The sequence below is a fragment of the Ammospiza nelsoni genome, chromosome 2 (genome assembly GCF_027579445.1).
Source record: "Ammospiza nelsoni isolate bAmmNel1 chromosome 2, bAmmNel1.pri, whole genome shotgun sequence".
In the NCBI taxonomy this organism is placed as follows: domain Eukaryota; kingdom Metazoa; phylum Chordata; class Aves; order Passeriformes; family Passerellidae; genus Ammospiza; species Ammospiza nelsoni.
The window spans coordinates 57,839,046-57,854,990 of record NC_080634.1 but is presented as its reverse complement, the minus strand read 5'-3'; positions in this window follow the sequence as shown (position 1 = coordinate 57,854,990).

Here is a 15,945-nt window from a genome sequence, read left to right as displayed (position 1 = left end):
TCAAGAGCCTCAGCTTCTAAGGTGCCAGCTGTTTGCCCTGCACTGACACCTTTCAGGTCATCCCCGCAATCTTGGTTATAGTGAATTTGAGACTTGCTCAAGGGTGTGGCACTACCAGAACAAACCATGGCTGTCCTTTCTGGAAGAGGAGTATTTTGAAGCAGGGATGAGAGAAAGGTGACCTGAGCTGCTGCATTCCTTTTATTCTCAGCTGTTGCAATGCCCTTGAGGGGGCTGCCAGCGGGGGCAGGGATGCAGCAGCTCCCTGCAGCTGAACAGAAATCATCGGAGAGCTGAGATTGTAGCTTGTGCACTGGTGACACTGGAGGCAGTCCAAGGGAGGAGAAAAAGGCCAAAGCCCTGTCTGTTCCTTGCTTGACACAATTGATTTTAAAAACTGGACAGGCCCAGGAAGCCTTTTGTTCACATTCCTTAACCTCAGGAAAAGCAACTCTGCTGTAATTGCACCACATGTTATCCTTCAGCCTTTTCAGAGCTCACGATGCTCTCACAGCATTGAAGGGAAGTGCCTGAACAGGGAATTACAAATAAAGAGGATCAAGCTATATGCTCTAAATCGTGAATGCTAACACTAAACACATTTTTCTTTAAATGGATCTCATCTGACTGCTGCCTGCAGGCACAGCTCTGAGGGTGAAATTAAGACATTAGGCAAGGTCCAGGATGCAACAATAAGCTTTTCATTCCTATTAGTGGGAATCACGTGGTTAAGCTACCCTCCAAAGTCACCCGTGGTAATTAAGAAACGTACTTAGCCCATAATGGAGAGTTAATGGATTAAAGTGATGCCTTATTGCGCAGTGGTTCAACTTTACACGGCTGCTTTCATCCTAAAACTCTTGAAAATCCCAGGGCTCAGGATCATTGTTATTGCAATCAGTGCTGAAATTGTGACTGATTGTCCATCAGCCTTGCAGAGGGATCTCACTATGCCCAGCAGTTCTGAAGGGACCTCCCTTTAGGCATCTTCACTCCCTCAGCCCCATCAAAGCTCATGCCTGCATAAAGAGGGGTACTTTCATGCAGTTCTTGTTCCACAGGCAGGTTACCTGTTTTGCATTCATCAGCATAAAGCAGCCCTTGAAGAAGAGATTAAACCAGTTTTCTTCCCTTCTGGGAGAATCCCTTAATCCTTGGACTACAGCTATGCCCCCTTCAATCTTTTAGTCCGTGCTGTAAAGTAGGACAGCTTCCTAGGGAAAGGCAGGCCCTTCCCACCGGGTGGGTGAGAGATGTGGGTCTGAACCTTCTGGCTCTGCTCCTGAAGATCAGAGTGGCTGAGGGCCACTGTTTTCTGGGTTGTAGGGGCTTTGGCATCCCCATCTTCTGTCTCCTCTGAATGAATCCCTGAAGCATGTGGTGGCACAGCAGCCCATTTCATCCGATAAGGAGTGAAGCTGATTCTGCTTGAAGCTATAGTTAAAAAAAAAATCTGCATAAAAATTTGGCCTTTTTGTGTATTAAAAAACAAAGACAAAGCAACTGATTTTTTTAGGCTAATAAATCTAGATGTTCCAACCTTACCTGCAGATGAGCAAGTCTGTAAGAGAAGACCTAATCTGCCAGTGTATTAAAACAGGCAAACACTTGTTTTCTATTCATTATTCGGTCTATCTGTAATATTCATCTATATATTCATTTTATAAAGCTCTGGGTTAATAACAAGTTTGAAATTCTTCAATGCTCCCTGGAGCCCCGAACCCATTCTAAAAATGAGAGTAAATGAAACTTGATGGCTCATTTATCCTCACCATTATCTGCCTGTTTTGATTTAGACTTAATGTGGAGACAATGTAACTATACATTAGGGGGATGCTCCATGATCTTGCTGTGATAGGTCAGCAAGCCCTTGTACAGTGATATGACCACAATAATAGCCAGAATTTATTAATAATGGAGTTTGGTAAAGCTGAAATGGAACAGCCAGGTCTCATTCTGGTTTTATTAGTCTTCCAATAAAGTTTTTAATCAGTTAATTTATACACTAACAGTTGAATCCTTTGAAGTCCGCTAATCACAAATGGACATACAGTATGTTCTCATCTACCAGTTTAATAAAGTGGCATTCCTAACTCCTAGTTTAAAAGTGTCAATTACTACCCTTGTAGGAGAAATAGGATTCTCAGAAGGGATTTGCAAGCAGCTCTACTGGTCTTTGCAATATTTCTTTCACCGTGTCTTTCATAATGAATTTTAAAAATTAATAATGAATTCAAAAAATATCACATGTCCAGGGAAGACGGTAATTCAGAACTTTAACAGATTGCTGCTGCTGCCATTCATGAAAAATTATACTCTGATGCATGGATGGTACCACTGAATTCAATGGAGCCATTGGTCGTGAGCAGCAAGATACTCCAGGGGATTGTGGCAGACTTCACCCAGGGATTGTTGCTGCTTCAGGACAGAGACAATGTTTAACTAGACAACACATACAGTCTCCATCTCAAACTGGCTACTCCAGGCACTGCTGTAATACATATTAATAGAAGTTTTGTTGAAAGGCTTTATTGTAATATTTAATTTGCTTTGGCCCAGCCACATGAAAGGACATCCAAGCAAGAACAAAGAGAACACACCATGGCCAGGGACAGAGTCAGCTAGTTAGGAGCACTCTGGGGCCAAGAGCTGAGGGCCCAGTAAACCAGTCTGGCATCTGATCTGCATGGCTCATTTGAAGTAGACTGATAAAAACTACAGAGAGAACACCAGAGAAATTTTAAAGAACTAAAAAAACAAAAAATCTGAAATAAGGAAAACAGAAGACTTCTTTCTTTTTAGCACCTCAAAAAGAAAATTAAGACACCAGAGCATTGCACTGCTTAGATATCTTGATTGAGAGAAAATGCAGAAGTCTTTGGGATGGCAAGGCTCTACAGAAATGCTGTAATACAACTCATTTAAACCAACAAGTAAAGTTTAAAAAGGAGGCAGATATTTTTACCTGGGGGTCTCCCACTGAAGCAACAAGACACAGATGAAAGAGGTGAATACCTATTCAATGGCATCTTCAAGTGAAGTCTAAAGTGTGAATTGTTTGTATTTTATGACACCTAAAAGTTTTTTCATTATGGTAAACTTCTATTTGTGTACTAAATTACACCTTGATGTATCACACTGTGTTATATTCAACAGCCTGACTTTTCCTAACTTGCTTAAGTTTGAAGTTCCTGCTGATTTTCCAGAGCACAGTTATAGAACATCAGCTTAAGTTTTCTGCTTTCCTTCATGCAGAATTTGAATTGGGAAGAACATGTAGCATTCTGATAACCTTTCTGAGATTAAAACAAGAAAGGCTTTTCTTCAGAGAGACAGTAAGGAAGGAGGATGTTAAGAGGCAGAAAGGTGATGAATTTTGTTGAATTTTGTTGGAGGAGGTATTGAGCAATGTCCACAAGAGGAATGTTGATTTTTAAGGCTGCATAAGCTGTACTGTTGGGAGATGACTCAAATTGCAGTAACCCATCAGCCTACTGTGGTCTCACAGATTGGCCATTTCCTGCAGGATCCAAATGATTAGCCCTGCTCCATAGCTTGTCTGCAGAGATAGTGAAGGATTCCCACCAGCCCTGACCTCTACAGTCATGCAGGATCCAAGCTCCAGCAGTCACAGAGCAAGGAGTCCATAACTAAATGTCCAGTTAAAAATATACCAGGAACCATGGGGACTGAGCAACTGAAGTGTAATGCTGTGAATAAAAAGCCTGATATATGTATGCAGTACACACACTTAAAGCAACATTATGTAGGAGCAGGGAGGTCACTTTGCTCTGAACTGATCCTGCTGTGATCTTTACCATGCATTAAGATCCAAGAAAAGTTGGAGCAGGGCAGCTCCAGATGCACAGTCACAGGTCAGGGGATATGAAACAAGAGCCAGTCCAGGCAACATCATGTTGTTCAGAAGAAATGGTCACAGTGATCTTCAGTGTCATTGCTGCTGGGTGTTGATAACTTGTGTTTTCTATGGGTATTACTGTAATGCCTCTTCCTGCATGTCTGTGGGGTTTCTCTGGCTAAAGGTGGTGCTGCAGCACAACCCTGCTCTTTGCAGGCATCTTCCAAAACCAGGGCCCCACCCTTACCTCTGTGGTGGAGCCATAAGAGTGCCCAGCTAAGGAAAGACCAGAGCAGGTTGTCATGCACACAGTGCTACAACAGGCTGCAAATTATGAGGGCTATTACAAATGAAAAGAAAAGCAAAAGGAAATAGTAAATCATACCAGTTCTACTTAAATCAATCCAAATAATTTTAGCAAGTAGAGAAACACGATGAGGATGATGTCAAAAGTGTAATATATTTGCCCTCCCTGGCTGAGGGGAAGCAACACACATAAAACATGTGTAATAGGTGGCTTGACAAAAATAAATCTTAGACACAAATCATGTTAATTGAGTTCCTTGGTGCAGAGCAGCCTTTCTGGCAGACACACGGCTAGAATTTATCTGTAATCATGAGGCTTCCCCCAGGCAACCCCTAAGTGCTCTGTACATTTTGTCACTCTGTTTTACAATAGTAGCAGCTTCTGGAGCCCCAGTCACTTCAGAGCACAAAATTCAGGATTTCTGTATTTAAAGTAATGTAATCACCGTCTATTCAAGTAGCTTTCTTTGAAACTTCTCCAGCCCTTTTGCTGGACTGAAATATAGAATTGAGTACTGTGGTTGATGATAAAGTTATTTCAGTTAGAGGTGTTTGTAATTTACAAAAGCTGTTTATCTTTCAACTCTGGTATGTTTTGTTCCAGGGATATACATATCACTGATTATACCAGCATTCATACACAGTCACAAATAAGCAAGACAGTAAGTGTTTTAGTTTGCATCAATACCCACAACCACAGAAAAGGCTGTGAAAGGTGTCAGCTGCATCTGGATGGATTTAACACTCCAACAGAAACTGAATTTTCTGTGCATTTTAGCTCTCATTTTCACTTGGCTGTTTTACTGGTAGCTTATAATACTAAAGCAGGCATGTCAGCATTAAAAGGATTTACATCTCCTTTCATTTTCATAACATGCTGGTAATGTCTACATCATGTTATATGAGGAAAACTGAGAAAAATTACAAGGAAGACCACATTCTGATATAACAGAATTACAACAAGAAATATCATTATTATAAATGAAATGAGACGAGGGGGCAGCAGGTACAGTATCAGTGAAATATGGACTTTTATTAGATTTGGACTCTGAGCCTTTAGCCTGCCCAAGCTGAAGGGCATTTATAAACATATGGTCAGGCATTAGCCATGAGGTGGAGGAATGCTTTTCTTGTACAGCACCACCATAAACACCAGGTTGACAGATCTATTTACCATCGTGCCCAAAGGCAAAAGGAGTTTCTTCTGCTTTGACTCAATTCAGATGGGCTGATTTCAGCCCTCAGTTTATGTAGTCATAACTCTGCTGAAGGAAACATGACTGCATAAATGTACCTTGAGGACAGACCACAGATCATCACAAAAATGACCTGGCGAGATTACCTGGTCTGCAGAGCCACACAGGGCAGCCAAAAGCACCCAGACAGTCCTCTTCCTCATGGCCTTCAAGATAGGACTGCTCTTCTAAGGAAAGAGTCCCTGCAATAAGAAATTGCTTTCTGTTCTTGCTACTATTTTCTTTTCCTTTCCTGTATAACAGGTTTGTGGCTTCTTTCCTAAGTCCTGGTTATGTATAATCCAGCATTTTCTTGCTACTGGTGCTTTGTCTCTGAACACAACAGGTCTAGCCCAGAGACGGGGTTGGCCTTGCCCCTTCATTGGGCTAATCCTATGGTCCTGGGAAGGAAGCACACTGCTTGGACGGCAAGCAAGTCCATGTAACTTGCATACAAGTCCATGTAACTGATGAACCAAAAATCCCCCTTTTTGTGGGAATCCATGTGGCAGATAGCCGGGTCACATTGCAGCTCTGAGAACACTTTCCTCTAATTTGTCTGTCCCAGACAAGTGCGTGGTTTGCTCACAGAATGGACTCAGTCCACCTGCCCCTTTCTGTTCTGTTGTACAACTTGTGATTTCAGAGGGTCTCACATCTCCACCCATGGAGTTTGCCAAGCCCTCTCTCCATACAGCACACCTCTGGCTGGAGGTGCACATCTGGGTGGAGCCCACGTTGTGCTTGTAGCCATCAGAGGACATTCTGGCACCTCTGAGGGAAGCCAAGCAGCTGTGGACATCCCAGGTGAGCATCCATCTAGCAAGAGACCAAAACAAATTCCATTCATATGCTACTCCTGTGAACACAGTGTGCAGGGTTGGGCTTTAAGCCATGGTGTCTATATACTTCTTTACAACATGGCCTGGAGATGTCAAGATTGGGGTCTCAGCAGGGCACCTGAAAATAATTATCCAGCTCCAGCAGTGGGCCGCGCCAGGAGGTCTGTGATATTAAAGTAGTCATTGGAAGAACAAAGCTCCCTGGTAATCTCAGCATGGAAAAGCAAGTCCTTCCCTCTGAGCTCAGGTCAAGGCTTAGGTAAGGATTTTATAGGTGAACTGAGATGGGAAAACCTTCCAAAAAACTGAAGTAGGTATGCCCATAGTTCTGTTGTTTGCAGAAGAAAAAACACAGCCTGGATAGGTAACCTCCTGGGAGAGAGGAGCAAAAGAACCAAGCAGACTCCTTCCTCCAGGAGGACTTCTGAATGAGTTACCTAGAGTTATCTCTACTGGATGCTTCTTAATTTCCCCAAACTCTCTTGTTGTAGCTCTGTGCATTTTTACTCCAACTTACATTCATGTCAAAGAATAATTTTTTAAAATCAAACAGTCTTGTTTTTTTTCCAGTCTTTCATAGAGAAGCAATTTTAGGCAATGTACAAATGTGAAAATACCAGGATGAAATGTATTTCAAGGAATGATAGACTCAATCATAGAATCACCAAGGTTGGAAAAAAACATCTCTAAGATAATTGAGTCCAGCTGAAGCTTTAGCTTACTTGAAAGAACACCTAAGATTACCTTCCATACCTTTCCTTTTTTACCTAATTTATCCTACATAGTTATTAGGGGATAAATACTGAGCTGAGTTAGGCACAGTACATGGTATTGCTTCAATATGTATAGTGTATAGAGAAGATAAAGTGTTTTTTTAGCAGAAGGAAGGCTAAGAGCAAGAAGAGCTGATCACAAGAGGAATTATTAATGGATGAAATTTTTGAATTATTTGATTTGTTGCTAACAGAGAGCTGTCTGCTGCTGCTGATGCTAGAGCAGTATTACCCATAATTAAATATGCAGATCACTGTTTTGACTGTAACTTAAGTAATATTGGTCCCAAGATTAGCCAGGAACTGATATGATACATTTTGTTAACTTTGGAAGATGCCTCTCTGGCAGAAAGAGCAGCTGATCAAACCTCTCACATACAGCAAAGACATTTGATTTTAAAAGCAGTTTAGCAATACTTAGAGATAATTTCTCAATTCCAAGAGTTTTATAATTGTGGGAGAGATCTCACTTTTGCTAACTTTAGACACATGAAAATATGTAGGTATATCTCCTGATGATGATTATCTCATAGAGTTGCATTAAAAGGAATTAAAAATATCTTTTCTAGCTCTTAAAAAAAACCCAGGCAAAATTCCTTCTTTATCTCTTTCAGTGTTAGGTAATGATTTTCCACTCGCACTTTAAAATTCTTAAAAGATCACTTAGATGCAGTTGACAAAGGGATATTATCAAAAGTTTAACATTTCTTTCACAATGTGTCACAAGATTTTTTTAATATGATAACATTAAAATTGAATTACCTAATGATGTATGTGCTGAAATTAACTATGTCATGCACTTATGAGAGGTAAGTCACAAGACAGAATTGTTTGTTCCTCAGTAATAAGTACAGTTTTTATCTAAAACACTTCTTAGTGAAAAAAAAAGGCTTTTGTCACATATCCAAATACTTGACTTCACATTTTAGTTTTAGTCTCAATCAGACTAAGATGATTTCTCTGAAAAAAAAAAAATCAGTGACACTCCAGGTACTGTAAGTTCTCCTGAGTGACTTCAATCTGATAGAAAGCTGGATACGACATATTTTCATAAGACTTCTTAGATACTGGGAGTCTCAGCACAGCAGCTTTAACATGTTTCAGGAGTCTTTTATTAAAAAATAGACTAAACCCTCCTCCTTTCTTGATCTTAAGCCCCTTAGAACTCATGCTGCCATTCCTACTTCAGATGCAGAGAAAATGCTGAATATTTTTCACAAGTGAGCCTGTTAAAAACTGAATTATGTAAGGCTTCAAACTAAAGTAATTTCAGTCTTTCTAAGGAGAATTTCATTATCTGATTTCAAGACATGCAGGATACATTAGAATGTCTTAAAACATGTTATTGTCAATAACAAAGTAAATGGTGCCCTGGAGGTCAGTGAATTGATTAGCTACTGGAGGTATTAGAATGAATGCTTGAAAGACACATCCGCAATTAAAAGGGAAATCTCACCCCCATAAAATATCCCATAGCAGTCATGGCTCACTTACAAGAGGTGACCACCTGTGCCATGAAGGCCCTGCACTCATCAGGCTCACCCTCCCAGTGAGCCCTGCCCCAAATGGACACCCAGGTGTCTTGCCCCACCTTGGCTCCCTTCCCCTCTCCTTACTCTCAACCCCAAAATCTCCTAATTCCTGCTGTCTTTCATGGCAGGTTCTCATCAAAAGCATTAAAAGAGCTTGCAGCAGGAGTTGGTTGAACCTCTTTGGCAGGATGTGGGTGACCCAAAGCCACCGGAAGCTGATGTGGGACCTTGAAGTGGCTGGCAGGCGTGCTTGCTCACTCCTGTGCTGTGCTGCTACCTGAGTTGCAGCAATTGAACTCCCTTATCACTGCCAGACCAGACCTTAAAATAAAAAGAGAAGTGAGGCTCTTTTAATGGGCTTAAGCAGTCTAGGGTGGCACTTGTTGTGCAGGCAGGTGCTGAATGCAGTCAGCTTCTGCCCTGGGTGGGCATGTTTTTCTCACAGGGGAGAAAAAAAAAGTTGTCAGTAAAATGCTGTCTCTAAACAAAGCTTGGCAGGGGATTCAGGATAAGGTACAGTGCTGCACTTAATCTTTTTTCCAAAAGAACGGATTTGAAGTTAATGACCCCTGAAGCACATATGTTTGCTTTGTGGTAACAACCAAAACATGCTCTTTTTTTTTCTTTATTTGGGGACAAGAAGGAAGGTTTGCAGTGCCAATTACTTCTACTTTGCTACTTGAAAGATAATTCTGTGTTTCATAGGAGAGTATTTGGAAGATATTCCTGACTTAGGAAATATAGTTGGGACTGCAGGGGCAGGAAGTAACTACTGCAGATATTTTAGTAGAGTCTGTGGGTTGTTGACATTGCTGCAAGCTCAGGTCTGTCTAGAGGCGAGGGCTGTGCAGTTTTCAGTATGACTTTGTCTTGATGTTGACATGTGACCTGCCTGATGAAGCCAAAGCATGATAAGACTCGCAACGTGATTTAGCAGTGCAGGAAGAGGGAAAACAATGATTGTTTTTGAGAGTGTCAGGAAAAGAAATCCCATTCCACTCAACTTTTTTTTTTTTTTTCCAAACTGTTTTCTAGAGTAATGCAATCTTAAAAAAAAAGAAAAAAGAGAGAGCTTGTTCTCAGTGTGAATTTTTCCTGTGGGTAATGATCTGGACAAGCATAAAACTGGATCAGTGGTTCCCACTGTTTCCAAGCCATGTTTGCCATTGCTGGATTTCTGCCAAACTTATCAACTTGCCTTGAAGTGGAAGAACTGTGGTAGATCAGACCTCTATAGCTCTGTCACTCCCAGCAGCAGTCACGCTGCAAACACAACTGTCTTGGCAATTACTCAGATACTTTTTACTGATATACAGTTGCTGAGACATAGCTGAAAGCTGGGCCTGCAGTCTTTGCATCTGTCTGGGTGATTTAAAAATATACATAGTCAGAACCATGATCGCTGAATTATGGGTACTTGCAGAACCCAGCGAGTAGTCAGAACAAAACTGTTATGCCTCTGTGTGCTGACAGATCTTGTCACTCAATGATCTTGGAGTGCACTGATAAAATATTTTGAAGCTTTTGCAGTAATACACTCCACTACAATTCAGTGACATCTTGCTGAACACAAAGCTTAGTTTTTCTACCTGGCACTGGTCATACTTGTTGCCAGCTGAGCTCTTTGGGCTCATGACCCCAGGAGAGATGGGCAACATCTGCAAGAAAAAGCACTTGACAAAGACTAAGTCAGCTCAGCAACAGTGTTATGTTACAAACAGGTCATGAGTGTGTCTAGATGTATGTATGTCTGTATAATGTATGTATGCCTAGATATATGTATGTCTGTTTGTCAAATATCTATAACTGTTAAAAGCATTGGAGGATAACAGCAGGTATATCACAACCTATACAGCTGAACTTTGTAAGCATTTCCTCTGACAAAAATCAGTATCATTTTAGGGCAAAAGAAAAGCAGTTTGGAAAAAATGTATGTTCCACCCCAGCGTTCAGATCAGCTCTGTCAGTGGTATGTGACTCCCCCATGAGCGTTCTTTTCTGCTCATTCAATGAGGTTACCCAAATAAAATGGTGCACACATCTTATATCATCTGAAATGTGAAACAGCCTGGGAAGACAAAGAAAAGTTGCCTTTATGCAACCTCTACGATGGCCTTTTCCCAGCTCTGGCAATCCATACAAACTCCCTTGCAGAGGACCTTATCTTGTGTGTGTTAGGGACTTCATATACAGGGCAAAGCCAGGCTCCCATTGCTCTCAAAACAGAACATTGTTCTTGTCCCAGTCTTGGATTCATAGCTCTTCAAACAGACACAGAATTTCCTATAAACCTTTGAAGTCATGATATGAAACATAATGCTGGCAGCAAAAGCCACAATGTGGGAAGCAGAACTGAGGGACAGAGACACCCAGCTCTTCTGTTTAACAAATAGCTCACTTCCTATTAGCAGTAGAGTTACCTCCTGCAGGCAAAGCCATAAATCATGCTGCCCAGCAGCCACCAAGTTGAGAAAGTCATCTCTGTATTTAGAAATTGAGTGTCAAGTTATACCACCTATTGCTCTCTGACTTATTCATTATGCTTGGATCTGTGGAATTTGTGGTGTTTTAGCCCAGCTCATAAAAATAATGTCCTGGATGATGAAAGGTGTACTTTGATCTGCAGACCTCTTTCTTTGTCTTGAGGCACCAGCCTCAAACACCTCAAGGACATCTGCTAATTAGACTGAAATGAGTCTGCTGTGCTGAGCAGAGCTACATGCATGACAACAAGCAACCCTCAAGCCAGTTTGTACAGTAACACACTGGTCACTTTTTCACTTCTCCTAAGCACAGTGAGGCCTCTCAGGTATTGAAAGACATCTTATCTCCACCTGGCCTATGTGAAAGAGAACATTTTTCCTCAGGATTTCATAAAGTGTCTTCTGTTTAGTCCTGACTTAAAGCTCCAATTACTCTGATAGGAAATGACTCTCCAGCAAATCTTGGAAAACCATCTTTCCTGGGGACGGACTCCCCTCAGACTATTCTATTTCCCATGAAAGACCTTGGTAGCACTCAGGCAAAGATTTCTGCTGATTTTCAGCTTGGTCTGGTGGAGAAAGCTTGAACTTTGGCAAACCCTTAACACAGACCAGGGTGTGCAGATGCTCTGATAATTCTGTCTTAGCAGCTCCACTTGTCCTGGTAACCTGTTACATGGTGATGGGAAAGATATGGTCTTTCTAGTAAGCATCCTGATATTGCCTGACAGGGATAACTAGGATTTGTAGATGCCTTGATACGAGCCCTCCTTTGCATGTGAGCACTTGCTGCTAAGCCTGATGCACACAGAGTGTGCTTGGACTAGGTGTGAAGAAGCACACCAGGTTTTTCTGGCTTGGCCAGCTCAACTAGAGTTCAGGTTTACCAAAAACACACTGGGCTTTGCTGCAACTTGTCACAATCCCAGTGTCTGCCAATGATGGCCTGAAGAGTACCTGGTCCTCAGGAAGACCTGAACTGGGGCCCTCTTAAAGAGAGGGGGATTGCTCTGTGGAAATGGTGAAGGAAAGAACTCAAACTAAATGAGATTCTCACTGTATTTAATGCTGCAAGTGTTAATGACACATGTGGTGTAGCTGTGCAGGGCAAGAGCAGGGAGGTGGAGAGTTGCATTACCAGTAAGTTCCCAGTGGTGCAACATTAATGAGTTTGAGAACTTGAATTAGGAAATAAGACCAAAGCTCAGAAGAAAACAAGAATTAGGATTCGCTGTCTATAATTTGGTTTGGGTTTTTTGTTGTTGTTGGTTTTGTTTGGTTGGGTTTTGGGGGTTTTTTTGTGCACAAGCTAAAGAGAAAGTGCCATCTGGGATCTCAGAGACTGAAATATCCTGAATATTCATTTGGTGTTATGGAAGGGTATCCATGGCCAAGCACGTAGCCATCAGTGTGGTGGTGAATGAGTAGGGTACATAGGTCACATAAAGAGGTGAATATCAGGGAAATTTCATATCATCTGGAGTTCCCAAAGAGATCACAGTCAGGACAGTAAGTGGAAAAGATCGAGGTCACAGTCTAGGTAAAAGGTCAAGATCAAACAGCACATCATTTTGGTGCAGAGACAGTTACAGACACTGAAGTACTCAGTAGAGAAACAGCTACAGATTGGTAGAGATCAGTCAGTAAATCTGATCGGCTTCCAGTTATTTCCTCCCTCTGTCTAAGGTTTGCTAAATACCAGTGAGTGCTTTAGACACAAGGATGTGTAGTGTTTAGGCTCAAATATCTGTAGCATATTATCAGGTCTCTTTCACTAAGGTTTACATCACTTTCTGACTTTGCCCCCAAATTGTAGGGGTGCCACAGAGGGGAGAGTTTTGCTGTGAAGGAAATCTTGGAGTAAGGCCCAGGCAAAACACGACTTGAACATGCAGAGTATTCCTGTTAAGTTTACAAGCAATTTAACTCTTTCGTGGATTAAATAAGGTGGTTTTGACCAGCCAGTGTGGCAATTCATTAATTTAATCTTATTCATTTTGGTATGAGCATATCTGTATGCATACATTTACACTCCGCTGAGCAGTGACTTGGTTGTGGTTTAACCCCAGCCAACAGCTAAATCCCACACAGCCACTTGTTCACTCCATCACCAGTGGGATCAGGGAGAGAATCAGAAGGGCAAAAGCTGGAGAACTCATGGACTGAGATACAGAGCATTTAATGGGGTAAATAAAACCTGCGCACAAAAGTAAAACAAAGCAAGGAATTAGTTCACTGCTCCCCTTGGATGGGAAAGTGTTCAGCCATCTTCAGGAGAGCAGGATCCCATCATGTGTAATGGGTACTTAGGAAGAGAAGCACCATCACTCCAAATGTCCTCTTCTTCCTCCTTCTTCCCCCGCTTTATGTACTGGGCGTGGTGTTGTATGGTCTGGAATCTCCCTTTGGTCAGTTTGGGTCACCTGTGCTGGCTGTGTCTCCTCCTATGCACCCTGAGCCTCTTTGCCAGAATGGCAGCACAAAAAGGGGAAATTGACACTGTGAAAGCTCTGCTCAGTAATAACAAAAACATTTCTGTATTATCAACCCTGTGTTCAGCACAACTCCAAAACATAGCCCTATACCAGCCACTGTGAAGAAAATGATCTCTACCCCAACCCTAATCAGCACAGACTTGAACTCCAGCTGGATCCTGGTTACTTGAGTCACATTGGTCCACACACAGATGTCAAGTCCAAGACTGACTGCTGGAATGCAACAATTGAACGTATGAGCAGTTAGATGATATTGGAGGAGGCAGGTTTTCTCTAATTACATATTCAATGCTTAGAGGGGAAATTATGACAAAATTTGAGATACCTGAATCTGATGAATAAAACAACACAGGAGCAGTTAATACACATACACACATATATAGACACATATACATAGAGGTCCTATGTTTTTGGGGGTTTATATATGTGTACATATGTCTCTATATAAACATGTACTTATATGTAAGTGTATTTGCTCTGGTGATGCAGACAGCACAGCTACTGCATTGGCCCACCCTTGTTGGATTAGGAAGGGCTGGGGGACTGACCCACAAAGGGAGTTGGACCTCTCTGGCCTGGTACTCCGATGGCACAATTCCGCCCCGCCACCATGTGAGAGTGAAATAACTTGTTCTCTAAAAACATGCAAACCTTGGCTCTGAGTAAATGGGAAATAAGGTTACCTAGGTCAAGCACTGAATACTTATTACTACTTTGGATTTGTCTACATTTAATCAGATGACAGAGAAGTTTGTGGTATTCCCTAAACTGCCTTTCTGCAGGGATGTGTCTTGAGAGAACAGCTGGAGCAGAGCATTATTGTTTGGGGGTGCACAACAGATAAAGCTACCCTGACCATTTCATCTCTGCACCCACAGAATTACATAATTTTAGCCAGAAATGAAATATTTTACATTTGATTTTATTCTTCTTTCATATGCATAATCCACCAGTAGACAGACTCTTCTAATCCTCTTGTCGGTGAGGGCTTTGTAGGGTTTATGTTCTCTAAGATGATATATCCTAGCAACATCAGAATTAAACTAGCTGCAGTGAAAAAGGGAAGCTTCAGCAATGTCCAAGTTTTTGGGTATTCACCATCATTTGATTAATACAGCTGCTTGCAGTGATGTTTCCAACTGCTCAGTGGCCCAAAGAGGTATCCTGACAGTGGCACAAAGTATAGGCTATTTCTTACAGTCGTTCTCAGAGCCCCAAAATCCTCTTTGATGTTATGCTTACTTGTAAAGACACTGTAACATGGTTACACAGGTAGCTCTCAAAGCTGGAGGGATGGCATGCAAGTACCTAAAATGGCACTGCTCCTATGTCTGTAAAGGTAAGGGGGTGCTTCACTCTCCCATGCTGATTGCTGGATGTCTCTTAGCATGTGAGCTCAAAGAGGAAGTTTTTATTTTAATAACAGCACTTTTTTCCATTTTTTGTTTTTCTTGATATGTTTTTTTTTATTGATGGAAAATTGTCTGAAAAGGGAAAACCAAAGTCCTGCTACAAGAGCCATATCTGAAGTGATGCAGCAGCTGGGGCACCACTTTGATCTACAATATCCCTGGATTAGAATCTGCATATGTTCCTGTGTGATACTGGAAGACATCAGTGAAGAACAAAGTGCATAAAAATCTCCCATTTTTAAACAAACAAACAAGCAACTAGAAAATCCACCAGAGAGTTTCTTTTCATTGATGTTGAAGACTCCCTGTTGGACTGCAGTTTTGATGGGCAGTTCCTTTCCCAGTGCCTCTTAGCACTAGGCTGTATTTTGCCTTTATGTCCTGAACTTTTGTGAGGAAAAGCTTTCATCCTACCACAAATGATTTAAATCTTCTTTCCCCCTCTAGCCCAAGCTTATTAATCTCACTCAATTTGCAAACAGACTGTGTAACTCAGCTGCCTCCTTTAATACCAGCCCAGTTTTAAAGTGTCACATTTTCTGGTGTGACATTTGGTTCTGTTCACTGCTAACCCCCAGGTACCACTCCAAAAATCTGTGTCATACTCCTGGTCTCCTGTGTGTCCTTTCTTTTGGGTGTTGCCAGTCCTCCTTCTCGCCCAGGGCAGTGTAGGAGGGAGTTTCCCCTCCCTTACCCAAAGAGTTTCAATGTGCTCCAGTTTGCCCTCCAGTTCTGGCCATCCTCCCACTAATGCTGGTGACTCTACTGACTTTGTCCCTCTTCTCACTGTCTTTCCTTCCCTGCTCCCTGACATTATTTTTAATTCACTTGTAGTCTGTAAAAATGATGCTGACATTAACTGGGGCTGTGGCCAGGGTTGAGATAAGTCAGAAGCATCTGTCTGCTGGGAGGCAATAACTCCACTACCCATGAGCTGCTTTGAAGTTGATAATTAGGGTCAGTGAGTATCATGTCACACAACATTAGTCCCCTACTCCTTCCTAGCTC